We start from the raw sequence: 11,728 nt of genomic DNA, 5'->3' as shown, positions 1-11,728 counted from the left end.
CTGTGATGCAGCGTCAAGGGTAACCGCAGCCATGGTCTCCGAGCTGATAGTCCATACTGCTGCGAACGTCGTCGAACTGTTCTTGCAGATGGTTGTTGTCTTGCAAACGTCTCCATCTGTTGACTCAGGGATCGAGACGTGGCTGCACGATCCGTTATAGCCATGCGGATAAGATGCCTGTCATCTCGAATGCTTGTGATACGAGGCCGTTGGAATCCAACACGGTGTTCCGTATTACCCTCCTGAACCCACCGATTCCATATTCTGCTAACAGTCATTGGATCTCGACCAACGCGAGCAACAATGTCGCGATACGATAAATCGCAATCGCGATAGGCTACAATCCGACCTTTATCAAAGTCGGAAACGTGATGGTATGCATTTCTCATCCTTACACGAGGCATCACAACATCGTTTCACCAGGCAACGCCGGTCAGCTGCTGTTTGTGTATGAGAAATCGGTTGGAAACTTTCCTCGTGTCAGCACGTTGTAGGTGTCGCCACCGGCGGCAACCTTGTGCGAATGCTCTGAAAAGCTAATCATTTGCATATCACAGCATCTTCTTCCTGCCGGTTAAATTTCGCGTCTGTAGCACGTCATCTTCGTGGTGTAGCACTTTTAATAGCCAATAGTGTACTTAATGCCAAAACACGCAAAAACTGAAATACTGTGAACTGTTGACCTAAGTCGAAACTCGACCCCTGGAGTAGACGATGTTCCCTCAGACTTATTCAGATAACTGGGAGAGCCTGCCATGATAAAACTATTGCACTTGGTGTGCGTATGAGGCAACCGAAATACGCTCAGTCTTCAAGAAGAATGTGACAGTTTCAATTACCGAACTCTCAGTTAGCCAACGGCCTTGCCGCAGTGGTAACACCGGTTCCCGTCAGATCACCGAAGTTAAAGCGCTGTCGGGCTGGGCTGGCACTTGGATGGGTGACCGTCCGGGTCTGCCGAGCGCTGTTGGCAAGGGGAGTGCACTCAGCCCTTGTGAGGTAAACTGAGGAGCTACTAGATTGAGAAGTAGGGGCTCCGGTCTCGTAAACTGACATACGGCAGGGAGAGAGTTGTTCTGACCACATGCCCCTCCACATCTACATCTAGTGACGTCTGTGGACTGAGGATGACACGGCGGCCGGTCGGTACCGCTGGCCCTTCCAAGGCCTGTTCGGACGGGGTTTAGTTTAGTTTAAACCATCAGTTTGAAAAACCCCGCAGTGTGTGGATGTGAAATCGTACCGGAGTTATGGAACTGCCCAGACTTCGTCAGACACACACCTTAAGACTCGATGTTAAATTTTAATTGCACAATGGAATAGCCATCTGAAAAAGACCTAACATGGAATCCTAAGGTGAGGAATTGTTATAAAATCCTACTGAATAACTATTTTTACTCAGTCGACAGATAATAATAATTAACTGAAGGGAACTACAAGTTACTTGAAATGAAATACAAATATAGTTCAATTGATGTTTTATTAGATTAAAAGCAATGGCATAGCATAAGACCCAGTAACTGTTTGAAAAGGTGATTGCAATAAAGGTGTGAAGCAATTAGGAGAGCACAACTGTGTCCCAGCTGCACATTCAGTCAGTAATACGAATGCAACCCACGAAATATTTTAGTTACTCCAATGGTTGATTGAATAATAATTGGAAACTATACTATCATTGCAACGTTACGTCCCCTTTGCCAACATCAAAGCTCACCTATCGACCTATCGCCAGTACTGATGCATACTCTCACCACTCTGCTGTGGCGGACGTGCGTGGTCGCACGTGAAGAACCAGAATCTCGCTCCTCACGACTCGGACACCGTGGAGTCCCATCCACCGTCTGAATTCGGAATCCTCGACGTATAAAACAAGCGACCTTTCACCTTCCACATCCACATAAAAAGCTTCTACCTTCACGTGTCTCTGCTGCTTGTGCCGTTCCAGCCGCAATCGCCAATGCGGAAAAAGGTTCCTGTTTTCCGCCAACAGCGCGAAAACTGCTACGTTTAATAAATTCCCACCACAGGATGTCTCCAGACACGGGCAAATCAGAGCACATCTTCCCCACCAGTTTGCTCTAGAAATTCTCGTCTGACGTCAGTAGGTGATGGACGAATCAGTGCTTCGTTTATGTTGTTGTTGTGGTCTTCAGTCCTGAGACTGGTTTGATGCAGCTCTCCATGCTACTCTATCCTGTGCAAGCTTTTTCATCTCCCAGTACCTACTGCAACCTACATCCTTCTGAATCTCCTTAGTGTATTCATCTCGTGGTCTCCCTCTACGATTTTTACCCTCCACGCTGCCCTCCAATACTAAATTGGTGATCCCTTGATGCCTCAGAACATGCCCTACCAACCGATCCCTTCTTCTGGTCAAGTTGTGCCACAAACTTCTCTTCTCCCCAATCCTATTCAATACTTCCTCATTAGTTACATGATCTACCCATCTAATCTTCAGCATTCTTCTGTAGCACCACATTTGGAAAGCTTCTATTCTCTTCTTGTCTAAACTATTTATCGTCCATGTTTCACTTCCATACATGGCTACACTCCATACGAATACTTTCAGAAATGACTTCCTGACACTTAAATCAATACTGGATGTTAACAAATTTCTCTTCTTCAGAAACGCTTTCCTTGCCATTGCAAGTCTACATTTTATATCCTCTCTACTTCGACCATCATCAGTTATTTTGCTCCCCAAATAGCAAAACTCCTTTACTACTTTAAGTGCCTCATTTCCTAATCTAATTCCCTCAGCATCACCCGACTTAATTAGACTACATTCCATTATCCTTGTTTTGCTTTTGTTGATGTTCATCTTATATCCTCCTTTCAAGACACTGTCCATTCCATTCAACTGCTGTTCCAAGTCCTTTGCTGTCTCTGACAGAATTACAATGTCATCGGCGAACCTCAAAGTTTTTATTTCTTCTCCATGAATTTTAATACCTACTCCGAATTTTTCTTTTGTTTCCTTTACTGCTTGCTCAATATACAGATTGAACAACATCGGTGAGAGGCTACAACCCTGTCTTACTCCCTTCCCAACCACTGCTTCCCTTTCATGTCCCTCGACTCTTATAACTGCCATCTGGTTTCTGTACAAATTGTAAATAGCCTTTCGCTCCCTGTATTTTACCCCTGCCACCTTTAGAATTTGAAAGAGAGTATTCCAGTCAACATTGTCAAAAGCTTTCTCTAAGTCTACAAATGCTAGAAACGTAGGTTTGCCTTTCCTTAATCTTTCTTCTAAGATAAGTCGTAAGGTCAGTATTGCCTCACGTGTTCCAGTGTTTCTACGGAATCCAAACTGATCTTCCCCGAGGTTGGCTTCTACTAGTTTTTCCATTCGTCTGTACAGAATTCGTGTTAGTATTTTGCAGCTGTGACTTATTAACCTGATAGTTCGGTAATTTTCACATCTGTCAACACCTGCTTTCTTTGGGATTGGAATTATTATATTCTTCTTGAAGTCTGAGGGTATTTCGCCTGTTTCATACATCTTGCTCACCAGATGGTAGAGTTTTGTCAGGACTGGCTCTCCCACGGCCGTCAGTAGTTCCAATGGAATATTGTCTACTCCGGGGGCCTTGTTTCGACTCAGGTCTTTCAGTGCTCTGTCAAACTCTTCACGCAGTATCGTATCTCCCATTTCATCTTCATCTACATCCTCTTCCATTTCCATAATATTGTCCTCAAGTACATCGCCCTTGTATAGACCCTCTATATACTCCTTCCACCTTTCTGCTTTCCCTTCTTTGCTTAGAACTGGGTTTCCATCTGAGCTCTTGATATTCATACAAGTCGTTCTCTTATCTCCAAAGGTCTCTTTAATTTTCCTGTAGGCGGTATCTATCTTACCCCTAGTGAGATAGGCCTCTACATCCTTACATTTGTCCTCTAGCCATCCCTGCTTAGCCATTTTGCACTTCCTGTCGATCTCATTTTTCAGACGTTTGTATTCCTTTTTGCCTGTTTCACTTACTGCATTTTTATATTTTCTCCTTTCATCAATTAAATTCAATATTTCTTCTGTTACCCAAGGATTTCTACTAGCCCTCGTCTTTTTACCTACTTGATCCTCTGCTGCCTTCACTACTTCATCCCTCAAAGCTACCCATTCTTCTTCTACTGTATTTATTTCCCCCATTCCTGTCAATTGCTCCCTTATGCTCTCCCTGAATCTCTGTACAACCTCTGGTTCTTTTAGTTTATCCAGGTCCCATGTCCTTAAATTCCCACCTTTTTGCAGTTTCTTCAGTTTTAATCTACAGGTCATAACCAATAGATTGTGGTCAGAGTCCACATCTGCCCCTGGAAATGTCTTACAATTTAAAACCTGGTTCCTAAATCTCTGTCTTACCATTATATAATCTATCTGATACCTTTTACTATCTCCAGGGTTCTTCCATGTATACAACCTTCTTTCATGATTCTTTTATACACTTCTGAATTTCCAGAAGCCTAACCACGGTGACAGCAGCCAGCACGTGAGACTGCCACACTCAGCCTTCTGCAGAGCCGAACCGTGTCGAATACAACGAACCTCACCTTAGTGTAATTGACTGCGGAGTTCGACGAGCTCTCCGAGGTAGTCTCCTGGCCACGAGTAATCTGGAACAGAGGCTCTGAATGCCTTTTGGTTTCCCTGTCGCTTTCAGAGTTCTGCGCGAACTGAGCGGTTCCCATCCATTCTCAGAATAGAACTCAAACCTCGACCGATAACCACTGCATTAAATAGCGTCATGAGACTTCTAGCGTGATGGAACTAAAGTGTCCTGCCTTCGGCTGTCCTGCCTACCAGCAGTCGTGACAAGCGGCAGATGAATTTAGTATCAAACTGAAATGAGACAAGCCGGTCAGCTTGTAACTTCGCACATTTAAAAAGTCATGCTTGCAGAACACTGATATGAATTATTTTTAGAAGAATGGAAAAATTGGAAGAAGCCGACCTTTGGGAAGAACCTGCATGTCTGGTAAATTTAGTGAAGCTGAGATGTAAATTAGACGTCCAAAACACAGGTATAAATTTCATAATTTGGTTTCCCTGTCGCTTTCAGAGTTCTGCGCGAACTGAGCGGTTCCCATCCATTCTCAGAATAGAACTCAAAGCCTCGACCGATAACCACTGCATTAAATAGCGTCATGAGACTTCTAGCGTGATGGAACTAAAGTGTCCTGCCTTCGGCTGTCCTGCCTACCAGCAGTCGTGACAAGCGGCAGATGAATTTAGTATCAAACTGAAATGAGACAAGCCGGTCAGCTTGTAACTTCGCACATTTAAAAAGTCATGCTTGCAGAACACTGATATGAATTATTTTTAGAAGAATGGAAAAATTGGAAGAAGCCGACCTTTGGGAAGAACCTGCATGTCTGGTAAATTTAGTGAAGCTGAGATGTAAATTAGAAGTCCAAAACACAGGTATAAATTTCATTTGACTGTATCTAAACATCAAATAAGTATTATTTTATAATTTCTTATGACTCATTTAGGGAAATCTTCACGCTTCTTACAACAACATGCAGGACAATGCTCTGAACACGTCAGTTTTACGTCATGGAGTATTACAATTGTAAGGTAGCAGTATTTTGCACCTTACTGTAATATAATAATTGTTGCAAAGACGAGTTGGATATCGGTTATTATGTCATTTATCAGGCAATCAGCCTATTGAAATTAATATAGGGAGTATCAGACGGCGTAAGACGCGTATTAACTTTAAGAAATTCGCATGTTGCATGAAGTCGGGGCTCAGGTGATATTTTCACGGAGTTTGGCTGGAGCGGACGAGCGGCACTGCTCAAAGGCAGGGCAGAGGGGTGCGGAAGTTTACAATCGACCATTACGAGTCGGCATGCGAAAGCGTCCCACTGGGGGAGACACGCCGCCGGAGCAGGTAGGCACCAATTGCGCGCATAACAGAGACAGGCCTTCGAGGAACGGCGCCTCGTTGGCGCTGGACGTTACGCCGACGCCACTATGTCGAGATGAGCTGGCGCCTAAGGGAGCCTTCCCGCGAGTCTTAACGTTTTCTGGGGCTTTCTAAGAAACGCGGTTAAGCTAGTGCAATGACCTTTTCCCGCGTGAGGGCGAACAGAGAGACACGATTGGTGGGTTCAATTTTGAACGGAGTTTCAGTTTGTTCCAGAACATTCTAGGCGCAGTAAGGAGCAGAATGTTTTAATTGGCTGGAAGAAGCCAGGAAATAGTAGTGGGAGCGAACTGTGCTGGTCTAGTGCCACGGGACTGGCCAGCTCGAAAAATAGCGTGGGGGTGCTGATGTTTGCAGAGGGAAGCTTTTGGAGCTGTTATCGGGGAGAAGCGTCTTAGCTCCTGTAGCGAGCCTACGTCGTGCTTTCGGCTCTGCTGTAGGAGAGTAAATTCTTTTCAGTGTGCTGTGCAGAACTTTGAATAAGTCTGCCAGCTACAACTGAAACTAGTATTCAGTTAGGGGTACTGTCATGTTTTACTGTTAGAGACAGGCTGATTCCGCTAATTACGGTTGGGAATACTATCTCACAGGAAGCAGACAGGAGCAGAGCAATTTCCTTGAGCCACACTTTATTAAAGACATTACTGGAGTCCGCCTTTGGGCTGGTGAGTCCCGTCTTAAAGAGTGCGAGAAGATTGGAAAGAATGCAGAATTAGCTTTTGAATAGGAGTTTACGAACAGGAAGCCTGTTCGCGGAAAATAAATTCATTTTTGTTACAATTGAGGCTTGTCGACGACAACAGACGCCATCCGCAGCTTGCTGACCTGTCCACGCTGATGCATTTGGCAACGTGATGCTCAGTTTCGGCATTTAATCCGATATTATGCACCCCTGTGATTACCAGAGCTCAGTTTTCCAGCCACGCTCTTATTGAGAATTTGTTAATTGCAGTAGGTTTGTCTGGCGTATTTTATGCCGTCTGCCAAGGGGAGAGAGTAGAAAATAACAAATACAGATGCGTTATCCGACCTTAAGAGTTAGTTTTGGAATTTAAGGGCCATTGCCATTACTAGCTTAATTTTATCACTTTTAAATGTATGTCATAGTTCAGGTTGATGTTAGCAAGACTGTTGTTCAATAAATGTGTTCAATGCTATCCTTGTTTGTTTAGTAGTGATCAGTTCCCTGAACACTATTTAGTGATTAAATATTAATCAAAATTAGTGAAGGGGCAGTTTTAATTAACAGGTTGGGTCTCATAATAGGCCTTCAGCCAGAGCCAACGACCCGATCCAGTAGGGAAAGTGAACAAGTAAAAGCAATCTTGTTAAAGCCCCCCCGACATTTGGCTGACCCGCCTAGGGTCCCTAATCATCATTTTCTTGGAAGAAACCCCTTCCACAATGAAGAGCCAAAGAAACTGATACACTTGCCTAATATTGTCTAGGGCCTCCACAAATACGCAGAAGTGCCGTAACACGAAGTCGAATGGACTTAACTAATGTCTGAAGTAGCACTGGAAGGAATTGATACCATGAATCCTACAGGACTGTCCATAAATCTGTAAGAGTATGAGGGGGTGGAGATCTCTTCTGAACAGTAAGTTGCAAGGCATTAGAGATATGCTCAATAATGTTCATGTCTGAGGAGTTTGGTGGTCAGCGGAAGTGTTTAAACTCAGAAGATTGTTCCTGGAGCCACTCCGTAGCAATTCTGGACGTGTAGGGTGTCGCGTTGTCCTGCTGGAATTGCCCAAGTCCATCGGAATGCACAATGGGCATGAATGGATGCAGGTGATCAGACAGGATGCTTACGCACGCGTCACCTTTCAGAGTCGTATCTAGACGTATCACGGGTCCTATATCACTGCAACTGCACACGCCCCACACCATTACAGAGCCTCCACCAGCTTGATCAGACCCCTGCTGACATGCAGCGTCCATGGATTCAGGAGGTTGTCTCCATACCCATACACGTCCATCCGCTCGATACAATTTGATACCAGACTCGTCCAAACAGGCAACATGTCTCCAGTCATCAACAGTCCGCTGTCAGTGTTGACGGGTCCAGGAGCGGCGTAAAGCTTTGTGTCACGCAGTCATCAAGGTTACACGAGTAGGCCTTCTGCTTCGAAAGCCCATATCGATAATGTTTCGTTGAATGGTTCACACGCTGGTACTTTTTGATGGCCCAGAATTGAAATCTGCAGCAGTTTGCGGAAGGGTTGCACTTATGTCACGCTGAACGATTCTCTTCAGTCGTCGTTGGTCCCGTTCTTGTAGGATATTTTTCCGGGCGCAGCGATGTCGGAGATTTGATGTTTTACCGGATTCCTTATATACACCGTACACTCGTGAAATGGTCGCACGGAAAATCCCCACTTCAGCGCTACCTCGGAGATGGTGTGTCCCATCGCTCGTGCGCCGACTATAGCACCACGTTCTAACCCACTTAAATCTTGATAACCTGCCAATGCAGCAGCAGTAACAGGTCTAAAAAGTGCGCCAGACACTTTTTGTCTTATATAGGCGCTGCCGACCGTAGCACCGTGTTCTGTCTGTTTACATATCTTTGTATTTGAATACGCATCCCTGTACCAGTTTCTTTGCCACTTCAGTGTATGTCACTGCTGACATGTGAAATCAATAAATTTAAATTTATTTTGAAACTAAAAGTACTATTTTGGAAGGGATTAGTAAGGACGTATACGCATTAACAATCCAACGGAGATAGCGGCTGTGCTGGAAAGAGAGCGGTGAGTGCAGTGGTTCGACACGCCACGTGACTGTGGTCAGATCTTGTACTAATCATCAATGTGACAGATGTGCGCAGGTTGTGCAAGGCGCACAATGAAAACGTATTTGATCGCTACTAGATCGTGGATGCATGATGCATGCGACACCTTATCCTTTGAGTTCTTGTAGGCACTGAGATTTTCATCTGCCACTGTGTCAAGTGCGTATCTTGGCTACCTCGATTCGGGGAAACCGCCACAACTATAGTCAGTTGGCATGGTCAATAGCGTACAAGGTGTGTGAGAAAACTAATGACACTGATTTTTTTATCTACCAAAAGTTTTATTTTTTCAAACAACAATATTATCCCCTTCTAAGTACTTCCTTTCGTCAACTGTACACCGGCGGAGTCGTTGTTTCAAGTCTTGGTAGCAGCGCTGAAAGGCTTCAACTGGTTGGGCCTTTAACATGTCGGTCAAATTCTTCTGAATGTTCTCCAGAGTCCCAAAATGATGTCCTTTTTGATATTTGGTTTGCTCATTCGGGTCTTTCCGGTCGAGGATATCTTTCGTTGTGCCACTCCTCACTTTGCCGCTTTGTCTTAGGTTCGCACTCAAAAATCCAAGATTCATCACCCGTGAGCACACGACTGAACCATTCGTGGTCATTGGGAATCCTCTTGTGACGGTACGTCACATAAATATTGATATTTTTATCGGTTGTAAGCAGTGAACAATATTGTGAAGTGTTAAGGGTGAACTAAAAATTATTTGCAAACACTTAACGTATTTTATGAACTAATTAGTATAAAAGATACAGTTAATGTTCTTGAAAAAAAAACTGATATGCAGCGATAATTTAAAAGTAGCATCTTTATTTAAAACATGTATATGAAAACAAAAAAGGATCGCTAAGAGATGCGATTTTACGGCCGACGAGGACGCACGTACTTTGTGGTACACACACTGTTTTGTTTCGCGATACGGAAGGCAGCCATTGACTGGCTACACATATTTTATGTAAGTTATTCTGTATTCTGCTAAAATAAACTAATTATTGTTATCACAAAATGAATTTCTTTGTAATAGTTGTCACCTCAAATGGTCGCAGCGGCTAATTGTTTTAATAAGCATTTTTTCAGTAACTTGCGCTGCGGGAAGCTCATCTTCCGATGCAGCCTCTGGTCGGCCATTAGGCGCCCAAGTATTAATTTATTTTTCGAGGTGTTAACAGTAAATGTAAATGCGAGAGATTTCGTTGTAAGAACCTTTCTAAATTGCAACAGATAATTAATTTAACGTTAAAGTTCATTTTTTAAATTATACAGATTCCATGAGTTCAGTAAGTTTTATCTTGGCCACTCCACGGCCACAATCGAAATTCTCTCGAGCCTTGCTTTGCAATCAATAAATAGAAATTAACATAATTACATTCAATTCAGCTAACGGCAACTATATTTTAGTCATCACGTTCAAAATCTAAAGTTGATACATGAATAACAGCGGCCCTTTAAGAACCCGTTTCATATTTACTTATGCACGTAAGTAAAAGTGATAAGAAAAGATAATATTCCTGAGAGAAAGAATCATGCTCTAACAAAAAATATTCATCTGATAAATTATATATATATATATATATATATATATATATATATATATATATATATATATATATATATATAACCTTTCGCATGTGCAAAACTTCGGTCAAATTTTGAAGTTAAGGTGAAAGTGTTTAACAGGTCACCCATTATCCATATTGTTAAACGTCGGTCTGATCTCACAAGAGCACGCACACGTTGGACGTTTTCGTTCTTTCTTTAAGTTGAAGGTCTCCCTAAGCGACCTTCATCTTCACCGAGTCCTCGGCCTTCGAAAAATGATTTGTGCCATCGGAAAACTTGTGATCTTGGCGAGGAATGTTCCCCATAGTATTGTTTCAACTTTTCAGAAGGTCACACTCGTGGATTCTCCAAGTTTATCAGAAAACTTGCTCTAAATTCCGCTGTTCCGTTTCGTAACACACAGTAAAAGCAAAACTTTACTAATGGTACTCTCAGAAATAACGAGATCGCCGTACGAGACTGAAACTTGTACTGAACATCTGGAAGGGATGAACACACCGATCTACACAAGTAGAACAATACAGTAGGATGAAATTTTCACTCTACAGCGGAGTGTGCGCTGATATGAAACTTCCTGGTACATTAAAACCGTGTGCCGGACCGAGACTCGAAATCGGGACCTTTGCCTTTCGCGGACAAGTGCTCTACCACTTGATATCAGCACACACTCCGCTGTAGAGTGAAAATTTCACTCTAGAAACATCCCCCAGGCTGTGGCTAAGCCATGTCTCCGCAATATCCCTTCTTTCAGGAGTGCTAGTTCTGCAAGGTTTGCAGAACTTCTGTAAAGTTTGGAAGGTAGGAAACGAGGCACTGGCAGATGTAAAACTGTGAGGACGGGGCGTGAGTCGTGCTTCGGTAGCTCAGTTGGTAGAGCACTTGCCCGCGAAAGGCAAAGGTCCCGAGTTCGAGTCTCGGTCCGGCACACAGTTTTAATCTGCCAGGAAGTTTCAAAACAACACAGCATTGCCAGATCGCTCGCAGTGTTGTTAGTCTCACTACTTTTCTCACACATCTCGTATGGACGACAGGAGTCGCAGTCGACTAACGCGAATTTCAACAGCGGAGCAGCAAATCACTCGTCAGTTCCATGACAGACAACAACAGCGGGTGAGAACTCATACCATACAGTCCCTCGTAACTGGGTTAAGAAGTCAGCGCTCCGCAGAATTTTTCATGGGACGATTATTAGCTCTGGCTAGGGACACCGCTAATGGACTCTTGTTAGAAGGAATAAGGTCTTCTAGTCGGTGCAGAAGTTCGTACGCATGATGACAAATTAGAGGTATGCCACAAACTGTGTGAGGCAATGAATCCTGCTTGACAGTCAGCTGCGGATCCATAGCGAGAGGACAAGGTGGGGTGGGGGATAGGGGGGGGGGGCAGGGTGTCATGATCCCCCTCCCAAAAAAGCATTGTACTAACCACTGAT

The 11,728-nt window shown here is 43.8% G+C and overlaps 1 pseudogene; it reads left to right on the top strand.

The window, feature by feature from the left end:
- Positions 1–853: 853 nt before the first annotated feature.
- LOC126420304 (5S ribosomal RNA) lies at positions 854–973 on the top strand (annotated as a pseudogene).
- Positions 974–11,728: the final 10,755 nt, after the last annotated feature.

The sequence above is a fragment of the Schistocerca serialis genome, chromosome 9 (genome assembly GCF_023864345.2).
Source record: "Schistocerca serialis cubense isolate TAMUIC-IGC-003099 chromosome 9, iqSchSeri2.2, whole genome shotgun sequence".
Classification (NCBI taxonomy): Eukaryota; Metazoa; Arthropoda; class Insecta; order Orthoptera; family Acrididae; genus Schistocerca; species Schistocerca serialis.
The sequence above is the reverse complement of the archived record's forward strand: the minus strand, read 5'-3'. Positions and strand labels throughout refer to the sequence as shown.